This window comes from Arachis stenosperma, chromosome 2 (genome assembly GCF_014773155.1).
Source record: "Arachis stenosperma cultivar V10309 chromosome 2, arast.V10309.gnm1.PFL2, whole genome shotgun sequence".
Lineage (NCBI taxonomy): Eukaryota > Viridiplantae > Streptophyta > Magnoliopsida > Fabales > Fabaceae > Arachis > Arachis stenosperma.
In genome coordinates this window covers 14,250,581-14,261,238 of record NC_080378.1, presented here as the reverse complement: position 1 = coordinate 14,261,238, position 10,658 = coordinate 14,250,581, and the positions used below count along the sequence as shown (strand labels likewise).

The following is a 10,658-nucleotide window of genomic DNA, read 5'->3' as shown; positions in this document are numbered from 1 at the left end:
TTACAGCTCCGGCATTCACACACAATACGGATCTATTTTAATAGTTGTTTTAATTTGCTGCTCGCCTGAACAGGTCTTTATACCCATTTGCGAGCCACCTGAGACTTGGTACATGCTATTGTTGGATGTAAAAAGACCTTTTGTTTATGCTCTTGATGTTTGCACAAGCATGGAGTCCGTTCCCAGGTATGAGCGCAACATGCGCCTTATCGTACGTAACCCACAAGGCATTTTGTACACAGTAAATTTAATTATTGTGTAACTCTTTCTTCTGAATTTTATATGCTTGCCATAGTGATGGGAACTGCAGATGGCTGTCCTCAGGAACATTTTCAAACTTGAGCCGAATCTGCCCAACTTTAAACACGTTTTGCCAGATCCAAACTCCTGGGCCGCATTGAATACCCCATAATCATTCCTAGCAGGCTAGGCTCGTAAGTCATTCTATGATGTCTCCATAATTTTTCTCTCACATAATTAGTTTGTACACAATTTTTCAGACTTGATACAATCCAAAACCACACCCTACAAACCAAACTGTTGGGAACAGAATTTTAAATACTGTGGCAGACTGTATGCCTTTTATCTCACTTGTTTATTGCTGTGAAAATTTTCATTAGATAGAGATGAATCTGGAATATGGTGCATCTGGTGGATGTCTCACAATGGCCGATTCTCCCTAGCTATCCTAGGCAACCTGGTAAGAACACCGTCATCGTTATAGCTTTCTGGAAATTAAGTTGGCCTTGGTGATATTACCACTTAACTATATATATATATATATATATATATATATATATATATATATATATATATATATATATATATATATATCGTACGGTGATGAGGCCACATTAAGGATGAAAACAGCAATTAGGATTGTCGCATCTGAGTACAGTGAGCTTAAGGCTCTTGTGGACCTCAAGGCGGAGACGGTGTGGCGTAGTCTCCCGTTCCTTCCCTAATTACTACTCTATTTACATGCTTATATATGAATGAAATTGGGAACCATTTACAAGGCCCAAATATTTTGAAATTACTTGTTGCTGTTAAATATTTCAAATTCCAGAATTTAGTATTTTTACTCTACTTGTATTATCCCGGTGGTCGACATTGGATATGGACCCACCCAGGTTGCAAATGGTCTGACTATGTATACACCTGTCATAGTTAACTTGCATGATGACTTGTTGAAGAATGTAAGTGGGAACCATTACCAAGGTCCTTATATTTTGAAGTTAGTTGTTGCTGTTTAATATTGCTAATTCCATACTTTAATGTGTAACTACTCAGCTTGTATTATCCGTGTGGAACTCTAGTTGCAAATGGGTTCCCTATGTATGAATTTGTATTAGTCAGCTTGCATGATCAGTTTTTCATATCTCATAACGATTTTTTTTAAAGTTGCATGTGTTATGAGTGTTTTAATCAGGTTTTGCCCCAAAGATTTTGTGCATTGCTGAAGATATATTGACACTCAAGAATTTGGTCAAGATATATTGCCACTACTCCTTCGTTTCTTTCTTGGTAACGTGCTCACCTACAGGAGCAAAATATACATCACCTAACAAGACAACATATTAATTATTACACATGGTGCTTTAAAAAAAATCTATAAATTCGCCCACATGTTATAGGACGCTAACAAGCCAATGTAACAAAACAAAGTTGTTACCACAAGAGGATATTTCATAACAACCGAACATAGTCAAATAAAGTGTTGTTGCAATACTTTCAATTAGACAACATGTTTGGTGGCTTGCCACTCCCTAGGTAAACTTTAAAAATAATTTACTACACTTAGAGGAATAATTAAAGCCGTTACAAGTCTATCTATCTATGCTATTGATGAGCGGATAATTTGTATGCTTTTTGGCATTGTTTTTAGTATGTTTTTAGTATGATCTAGTTAGTTTTTAGTATATTTTTATTAGTTTTTAGTTAAAATTCACTTTTCTGGACTTTATTATGAGTTTGTGTGTTTTTCTGTGATTTCAGGTATTTTCTGGCTGAAATTGAGGGATCTGAGCAAAAATCTGATCCAGAGACTCAAAAGGACTGCAGATGCTGTTGGATTCTGACCTCCCTGCACTCGAAGTGGATTTTCTGGAGCTACAGAAGCCCAATTGGCGCGCTCTCAACAGCGTTGGAAAGTAGACATCCTGGGCTTTCCAGCAATATATAATAGTCCATACTTTGCCCAAGATTTGATGGCCCAAACCGGCGTTCAAAGTCACCTCAAGAAATTCCAGCGTTAAACGCCGGAACTGGCACCTAATTGGGAGTTAAACGCCCAAACTGGCACTAAAGCTGGCGTTTAACTCCAAGGAGAGTCTCTACACGAAAATGCTTCATTGCTCAGCCCAAGCACACACCAAGTGGGCCCGGAAGTGGATTTTTATGTCTTTTACTCATTTCTGTACACCATAGGCTACGAGTTTTCTATAAGTAGGACCTTTTACTATTGTATTAGAGATCTTTTGATCATGTTTTGATGATTAAACCCTCTTTGGGAGGCTGGCCATTCGGCCATGCCTAGACCTTGTTCTTATGTATTTTCAACGGTGGAGTTTCTACACACCATAGATTAAGGTGTGGAGCTCTGCTGTACCTCGAGTATTAATGCAATTACTATTGTTCTTCCATTCAATTCTGCTTGTTCTTTGTCCAAGATATCACTTGTTCTTCAACCTGATGAAGGTGATGATTGACGCCCATCACCATTCTCACCCATGAACAAGGTGACTGACAACCATTCTTGTTCTACAAGCATCTGAGGCTTAGTGAATATCTCTTGGATTCCTGATAACACGATGCATGGTTGATCGCCTGACAAACGAGCCAACCATTCCGTGAGATCAGAGTCTTCGTGGTATAGGCAAGAACTAATGGCAGCATTCAAGAGAATCCGGAAGGTCTAACCTTGTCTGTGGTATTCTGAGTAGGATTCAATGATTGAATGACTGTGACGTGCTTCAAACTCCTAGCAGGCTAGGGCGTTAGTGACAGACGCAAAAGTATCAATGGATATTATTCCGGCCTGAACGAGAACCGACAGCTGAATTCCGCTATGCCGTGACAGGACATATGCAATCGCTTTCACTGAGAGGATGGGAGGTAGCTGCTGACAACAGTGAAACCCTACACGAGCTTGCCATGGAAAGGAGTAAGAAGGATTGGATGAAGGCAGTAGGAAAGCAGAGAGACGGAAGGGAAGGCATCTTCATACGCTTGTCTGAAGCTCTTACACCAATGATATACATAAGTATCACTATCTTTATCTTTTATGCTATTTTCATTCATCATCATATACATTTGAGTTTACCTGACTAAGATTTACAAGATGACCATATCTTGCTTCAATGCTAACAATCTCCGTGGGATCGACCCTTACTCACGTAAGGTATTACTTGGACGACCCAGTGCACTTGCTGGTTAGTTGTGCGAAGTTGTGTAATGCCATGGAATTGAACCACCAAGTTTTTGGAGTTCATGACCAGGGATTATGAGAGTTGTGAAAAGTATTGTTCACAATTTCGCGCACCAAGTTTTTGGCGCCGTTGCCGGGGATTGTTCAAGTTTTGAGCAAGCTTTTGGTAACAATGCCTGGGATTGTTCTAGTTTGGACAACTGACGGTTCATCTTGTTGCTTAGATTAGGTATTTATTTTTTTCGAAATTCTTGAAGATGAATTCTAGAGTTTCATGATGATTTGTTGAAATCTGGCTGGCTGAGAAGCCATGTCTAATCTGATTGGACCGAGGTTTCAACTTATCACCACAAGAGCTTGTTGATTTTCATCAATTTTGCTTTTGGAGCAGTGATCTGCTAAGACTTGGCTGACCTTTGGTCATGTCTAGTGTTTTGGACCGAAGCTTTCCTTGAAAGCTTGGCTGGCTGTGAAGCCATGTCTAATTCCTGGACCGGAGTCTTAGACTAGCATTGCACTGATTCCTGGAATTCTCATTAAGAATTTTGATATCTTTTTCCACTTAATTTTCGAAAAATACAAAAAAAAAATTATAAAATCCTAAAATCCAAAAATATTTCTTGCTTAAGTCAAGTGTCTCATCTTAAGTTTGGTGTCAAATGCATGTTTTTGTTACATTTTTCGAATCCATGCATATATTTCTTTGTTTTGATCTTTAAACTCTATTGACTTGAGTATCTTGGTGTTTCATATAGTGTCAGTAGTACACAAACTGCTAAGTTTGGTGTCTTGCATGCATTGTTATTTGATTCTTGTTGCATTTTGATTATTAAAAAATCCAAAAATATTTTTAATTTGTGTCTTTTCAAGTCAATGATACAAAGAATTGAAGATTCAGAACATACTGCAGAGGAATTATACAGAAAAAGCTGAGCATTCAAAAATGCCCAGTAAAGAAGACAGACTGGCGTTTAAACGCCAGCCAGGGCACCTGGTTGGGCGTTTAACGCCCAAAGAGGTAGCATTTTGGGCGTTAAACGCCAGAATGTATACCATTCTGGGCGTTTAACGCCAGGATGGTGCTAGGGGGAAGATTTTGTTTTCAAAATCAATTTTTTTTCAAATTTTCAAAGTTTTTCAAAACCAAATCTTTTTCAAATCATATCTTTTCAATCAAATGTTTTCAAAATCAATTTCTTTCCTTTTTCAAAGATACTTACTAACAATTAATGATTTGATTGAACATTTTTTGCCTTTTCTGTTGAGGAAGGTTTTATGTTTGAATCATATCTTTCCTTATTAGGCAAGTCATTAATTTTAAAATCATATCTTTTCAAATTGTTTTCAAATCATATCTTTTAAAATTGTTTTCAAATCATATCTTCTCAATCACATCTTTTTAAAACCATAACTTTTCAATCAAATCTTTTTAATCACATCTTTTTCAAAATAGTTTTCAATCAAATCTTTTTGACTTCTAATTTCAAAATCTTTTTCAAAAATCACTTTAATTCTTCCCCACTTTCAATTTTCGAAAATTATCAATCAATTTTTAAAATGTTTTTGACATCTTTTTAATTAATTTTCGAAAATCCTCTTCCCTCCTTCTCACATCCTTCTATTTATGGAGTACTACTCCTTCTTAATGCACAATTCGAACTCTAACTAATCAAGTTCGAATTCTTCTACCTTCTTCTCTTCTATTTTTCTTTTCCTCTGACACTTCAAGGAATCTCTATACTGTGACATAGAGGATTCCATATTTCTCTTTTTCTCTTCTCTTTCATATGAGCAGGAGCAGAGACAAAGGCATTCTTGTTGAAGCTGACCCTGAACCTGAAAGGACCTTGAAGAGAAAGCTAAGAGAAGCTAAAGCACAACTCTCTGTTGAGGACCTGACCGAATTCTTCAAGGAAGAAGAACCCATGGCAGCCGAAAACAACAACAATGCCAACAATGCAAGGAAGGTGCTGGGTGACTTCACTGCACCTACTCCCGACTTCTATGGGAGAAGCATCTCTATCCCTGCCATTGGAGCAAACAACTTTGAGCTTAGGCCTCAATTAGTTTCTCTAATGCAACAGAAATGCAAGTTCCATGGACTTCCAATGGAAGATCCTCATCAGTTCTTAGCTGAATTCTTGCAAATCTGTGACACAGTCAAGACTAATGGGGTTAACCCTGAGGTCTACAGACTGATGCTATTCCCTTTTGCTGTAAGAGACAGAGCTAGAATATGGTTGGATTCTCAACCTAAAGAAAGCCTGGACTCTTGGGAAAAGCTAGTCAATGCCTTCTTGGCAAAGTTCTTTCCACCACAAAGATGGAGTAAGCTTAGAGTGGAAGTCCAAACCTTCAGACAGAAGGATGGAGAATCCCTCTATGAAGCTTGGGAAAGATACAAACAATTAATCAGAAGATGTCCTTCAGACATGCTTTCTGAATGGAGCATCATAGGTATTTTCTATGATGGTCTCTCTGAACTATCTAAGATGTCTTTGGATAGCTCTGCTGGAGGATCTCTTCATTTGAAGAAGACGCCTACAGAAGCTCAAGAGCTAATTGAAATGGTTGCAAATAACCAATTCATGTACACTTCTGAAAGGAATCCTGTGAACAATGGGACTAATCAGAAGAAAGGAGTTCTTGAGATTGACACTCTGAATGCCATACTGGCTCAGAACAAAATATTGACTCAACAAGTCAATTTGATTTCTCAAAGTCTGTCTGGAATGCAAAATGCACCAAACAGTACTAAGGATGCTTCATCTGAGGAAGAAGCTTATGATCCTGAGAATCCTTCCATGGAAGAGGTGAATTACCTAGGAGAACCCTATGGAAACACCTACAACTCTTCATGGAGAAATCACCCAAATTTCTCATGGAAGAATCAAGAGAAACCTCAACAAGGTTTCAACAACAATAATGGTGGAAGAAACAAGTTTAGCAATGGCAAGCCTTTTCCATCATCTTCTCAGCAACAGACAGAGAGTTCTAAGCAGAGTACTTCTGACTTAGCAACAATGGTCTCTGATCTAATCAAAACCACTCAAAGTTTCATGAATGAAACAAGGTCCTCCATCAGAAATTTGGAAGGACAAGTGGGACAGCTGAGCAAGAAAATTACTGAACTCCCTCCTAGTACTCTCCCAAGTAATACAGAAGAAAATCCAAAAGGAGAGTGCAAAGCCATAACCATGGCCGAATATGGAGAGGAAAGAGAGGAGGTGGACGCCACTGAGGAAGACCTCAATGGGCGTGCACCAACCTCCTCTGAGTCCCCCAATAAGGAACCATGGGAATCTGAGGCTCAAAATGAGACCATAGAGATTCCATTGGACTTACTTCTGCCTTTCATGAGCTCTGATGAGTATTCTTCCTCTGAAGAGGATGAGTATGTCACTGAAGAGCAAGTTGCTAAATACCTTGGAGCAATCATGAAGCTAAATGACAAGTTATTTGGAAATGAGACTTGGGAGGATGAACCCCCTTTGCTCACCAAGGAACTGGATGACTTGTCTAGGCAGAAACTGCCTCAAAAGAGGCAGGATCCTGGGAAGTTTTCTATACCTTGTACCATAGGCACCATGACCTTCAAGAAGGCCTTGTGTGACTTAGGGTCAAGTGTAAACCTCATGCCCCTCTCTGTAATGGAGAAATTAGGGATCTTTGAGGTGCAAGCTGCAAGAATCTCATTAGAGATAGCAGACAATTCAAGAAAACAAGCTCATGGACTTGTAGAGAATGTTTTGGTGAAGATTGAAGACCATTACATCCCTACTGATTTCATAGTCCTAGAGACTGGGAAATGCATGGATGAATCTATCATCCTTGGCAGACCCTTCCTAGCCACAGCAAAGGCTGTGATTGATGTTGATAGAGGAGAGTTGATCATTCAAGTGAATGAAGAATCCTTGGTGTTTAAAGCCCAAGAACATCCCTCTATCATCATGGAGAGGAAGCATGAAGAGCTTCTCTCAAAACAGAGCCAAGCAGAGCCCCCACAGTCAAACTCTAAGTTTGGTGTTGGGAGGCCACAGCCAAACTCTAAGTTTGGTGTTGAACCCCCACATTCAAACTCTAAGTTTGGTGTTGGGAGGTTACAACACGGTTCTGAGTATTTCTGAGGCTCCATGAGAGTCCTCTGTCAAGCTAATGACATTAAAGAAGCGCTTGTTGGGAGGCAACCCAATGTTTTATAGTTAACTATTTTCTTTTGTTATTTTATCTTTTTTGTAGGTTGATGATCATAAGAAGTCACAAAAACAATGAAAAAAGCAAAAACAGAATGAAAAACAGGAAGAAAAACAGCACACCCTGGAGGAGAAGAAGCTGGCGTTCAAACGCCAGTAATGCTAGCTGTTGGGCGTTTAACGCCCAGTCTGGCACCATTCTGGGCGTTTAACGCCAGAAAGGGGCACCAGACTGGCGTTAAACGCCAGTAAAGGGCAACAACCTGGCGTTAAACGCCAGGAATGGGCACCAGCCCGGCGTTTAACGCCAGAAATGGCTCAAAACGTGAATTTTGATGCCACTTGGTGCAGGGATGACTTTTCCTTGACCCCACAGGACCCCACCACCACTCTCTCTCTTCTTCCCCCATTCACCAATCACCTCAATACCTCTTCCCCAAAAACCCTTCACCTATCAAATCCCATCTTTCTCTTCACCACTCACATCCATCCTTCATAAATCCCCACCAACCTCACCCTTCAAATTCAAACCACTTTCCCTCCCAAACCCACCCATAATGGCCGAACCATTACTCCCCCTCTCTCCTATATATACCCTTCTTCAACCCTTCATTTTCACACAACCTAAACACCCCTTCTTTCCCTTCTTGGCCGAACACACCACCTTCTCCCTCTTCCTCATTTCTTCTTCTTCTACTCTCTTCTTTCTTCTTTTGCCCGAGGATGAGCAAACATTTTAAGTTTGGTGTGGTAAAAGCGTTGCTTTTTCGTTTTCCATAACCATTTATGGCATCCAAGGCCGGAGAAACCTCTAGAAAGAGGAAAGGGAAGGCAAAAGCTTCCACCTCCGAGTCATGGGAGATAGATAGATTCCTCTCAAGGGTGCATCAAGTCCACTTCTATGAAGTTGTGGCCTTGAAGAAGGTGATCCCCGGAGTCCCCTTTTCACTCAAAAAGGGTGAATATCCGGAGATCCGCCATGAGATCCGAAGAAGAGGTTGGGAAGTACTCACCAACCCCATTCAACAAGTCGGAATCTTGATGGTTCAAGAGTTCTATGCCAATGCATGGATCACAAAGAACCATGACCAAAGTGTGAACCCGAATCCAAAGAATTATCTTACTATGGTTCGGGGGAAATACTTGGATTTTAGTCCGGAGAGTGTGAGGGTGGCGTTCAACTTGCCTATGATGCAAGGAGATGAGCATCCTTACACTAGAAGGGTCAACTTTGATCAAAGGTTGGACCAAGTCCTCACAATCATATGTGAAGAGGGCGCACAATGGAAGCAAGATTCAAGAGGAAAGCCGGTTCAATTGAGAAGGCATGACCTCAAGCCCGTGGCTAGAGGATGGTTAGAGTTCATACAACGCTCAATCATTCCCACTAGCAACCGGTCCGAAGTTACTCTAGACCGGGCCATCATGATTCATAGCATCATGATTGGAGAAGAAATAGAGGTTCATGAGGTTATAGCCCAAGAACTCTATAAGGTGGCGGACAAGACCTCCACCTTGGCAAGGTTAGCCTTTCCTCATCTCATCTGTCACCTCTGTTATTCAGTTGGAGTTGACATAGAAGGAGATACCCCCATTGATGAGGACAAGCCCATCACCAAGAAAAAGATGGAGTACACAAGAGACCCCTCTCATCAAGAAATCCCTGAGATACCTCAAGGGATGCACTTTCCTCCACAAAACTATTGGGAGCAACTAAACACCTCCCTAGGAGAATTGAGTTCCAACATGGGACAACTAAGGGTGGAGCATCAAGAACACTCCATCATCCTTCATGAAATTAGAGAAGACCAAAGAATCATGAGGGAGGAGCAACAAAAACAAGGAAGAGACATTGAGGAGCTCAAGCACTCCATAGTATCTTCAAGAGCAAGAAAGAGCCGCCATCATTAAGGTGGACCCGTTCCTTGATTTCCTTGTTATTTGTTCTTCTGTTTTTCGAATTTTATGCTTATGTTTATCCATGATTGTGTCTTGTGATCATTAGTGTCTTAGTGTCTATGCCTTAAAGTTATGAATGTCCTATGAATCCATCACCTTTCTTGAATAAAAACGTGCTTAATTGAAAAGGAAAGAATTGCATGAATTCTGAATTTTATAATAGTTTAATTATTTTGATGTGGTGGCAACACTTTTGTTCTCTGAATGTATGCTTGAACAGTGCATATGTCTTTTGAACTTGTGGTTCATGAATGTTGGCTCTTGAAAGAATGATGAAAAAGGAGACATGTTACTGAGGATCTGAAAAATTATTAAAAATGATTCTTGAAGCAAGAAAAAGCAGTGAATACAAAAAAAAAAGAGAAGGAAGCAAAAAAAAAAAAACCGAAAAAAAAAGAAAAAAAAAAGAAAGAAAAAGAAAGAATAAAGAGTTGTGATCCAAGGCAAATAAGAGTGTGCTTAAGAACCCTGGACACCTCTAATTGGGGACTTTAGCAAAGCTGAGTCACAATCTGAAAAGGTTCACCCAATTATGTGTCTATGGCATGTATGTATCCGGTGGTAATACTGGAAGACAGAGTGCTTTGGGCCACGGCCAAGACTCAATAAGTAGCTGTGTTCAAGAATCATCATACTTAACTAGGAGAATCATTAACACTATCTGGATTCTAAGTTCCTAAAGAAGCCAATCATTCTGAATTACAAGGGATAGAGTGAGATGCCAAAACTATTCAGAGACAAAAAGTTAAAAGCCCCGCTCATCTAATTAATACTGATCTTCATAGATGTTTTTGGAGTTCATTGCATATTCTCTTCTTTTTATCTTATTTGATCTTCAGTTGCTTGGGGACAAGCAACAATTTAAGTTTGGTGTTGTGATGAGCGGATAATTTGTATGCTTTTTGGCATTGTTTTTAGTATGTTTTTAGTATGATCTAGTTAGTTTTTAGTATATTTTTATTAGTTTTTAGTTAAAATTCAATTTTCTGGACTTTATTATGAGTTTGTGTGTTTTTCTGTGATTTCAGGTATTTTCTGGCTGAAATTGAGGGATCTGAGCAAAAATCTGATCCAGA

At 39.6% G+C, this 10,658-nt stretch overlaps 1 non-coding gene across 1 annotated transcript; it reads right to left on the bottom strand.

Moving 5' to 3' along the window:
• Positions 1 to 5,760: 5,760 nt before the first annotated feature.
• On the bottom strand, positions 5,761 to 5,868 carry LOC130964257 (small nucleolar RNA R71). Its single transcript, XR_009080358.1, has one exon. It is a non-coding gene; the product is annotated as a small nucleolar RNA R71 (small nucleolar RNA).
• Positions 5,869 to 10,658: the final 4,790 nt, after the last annotated feature.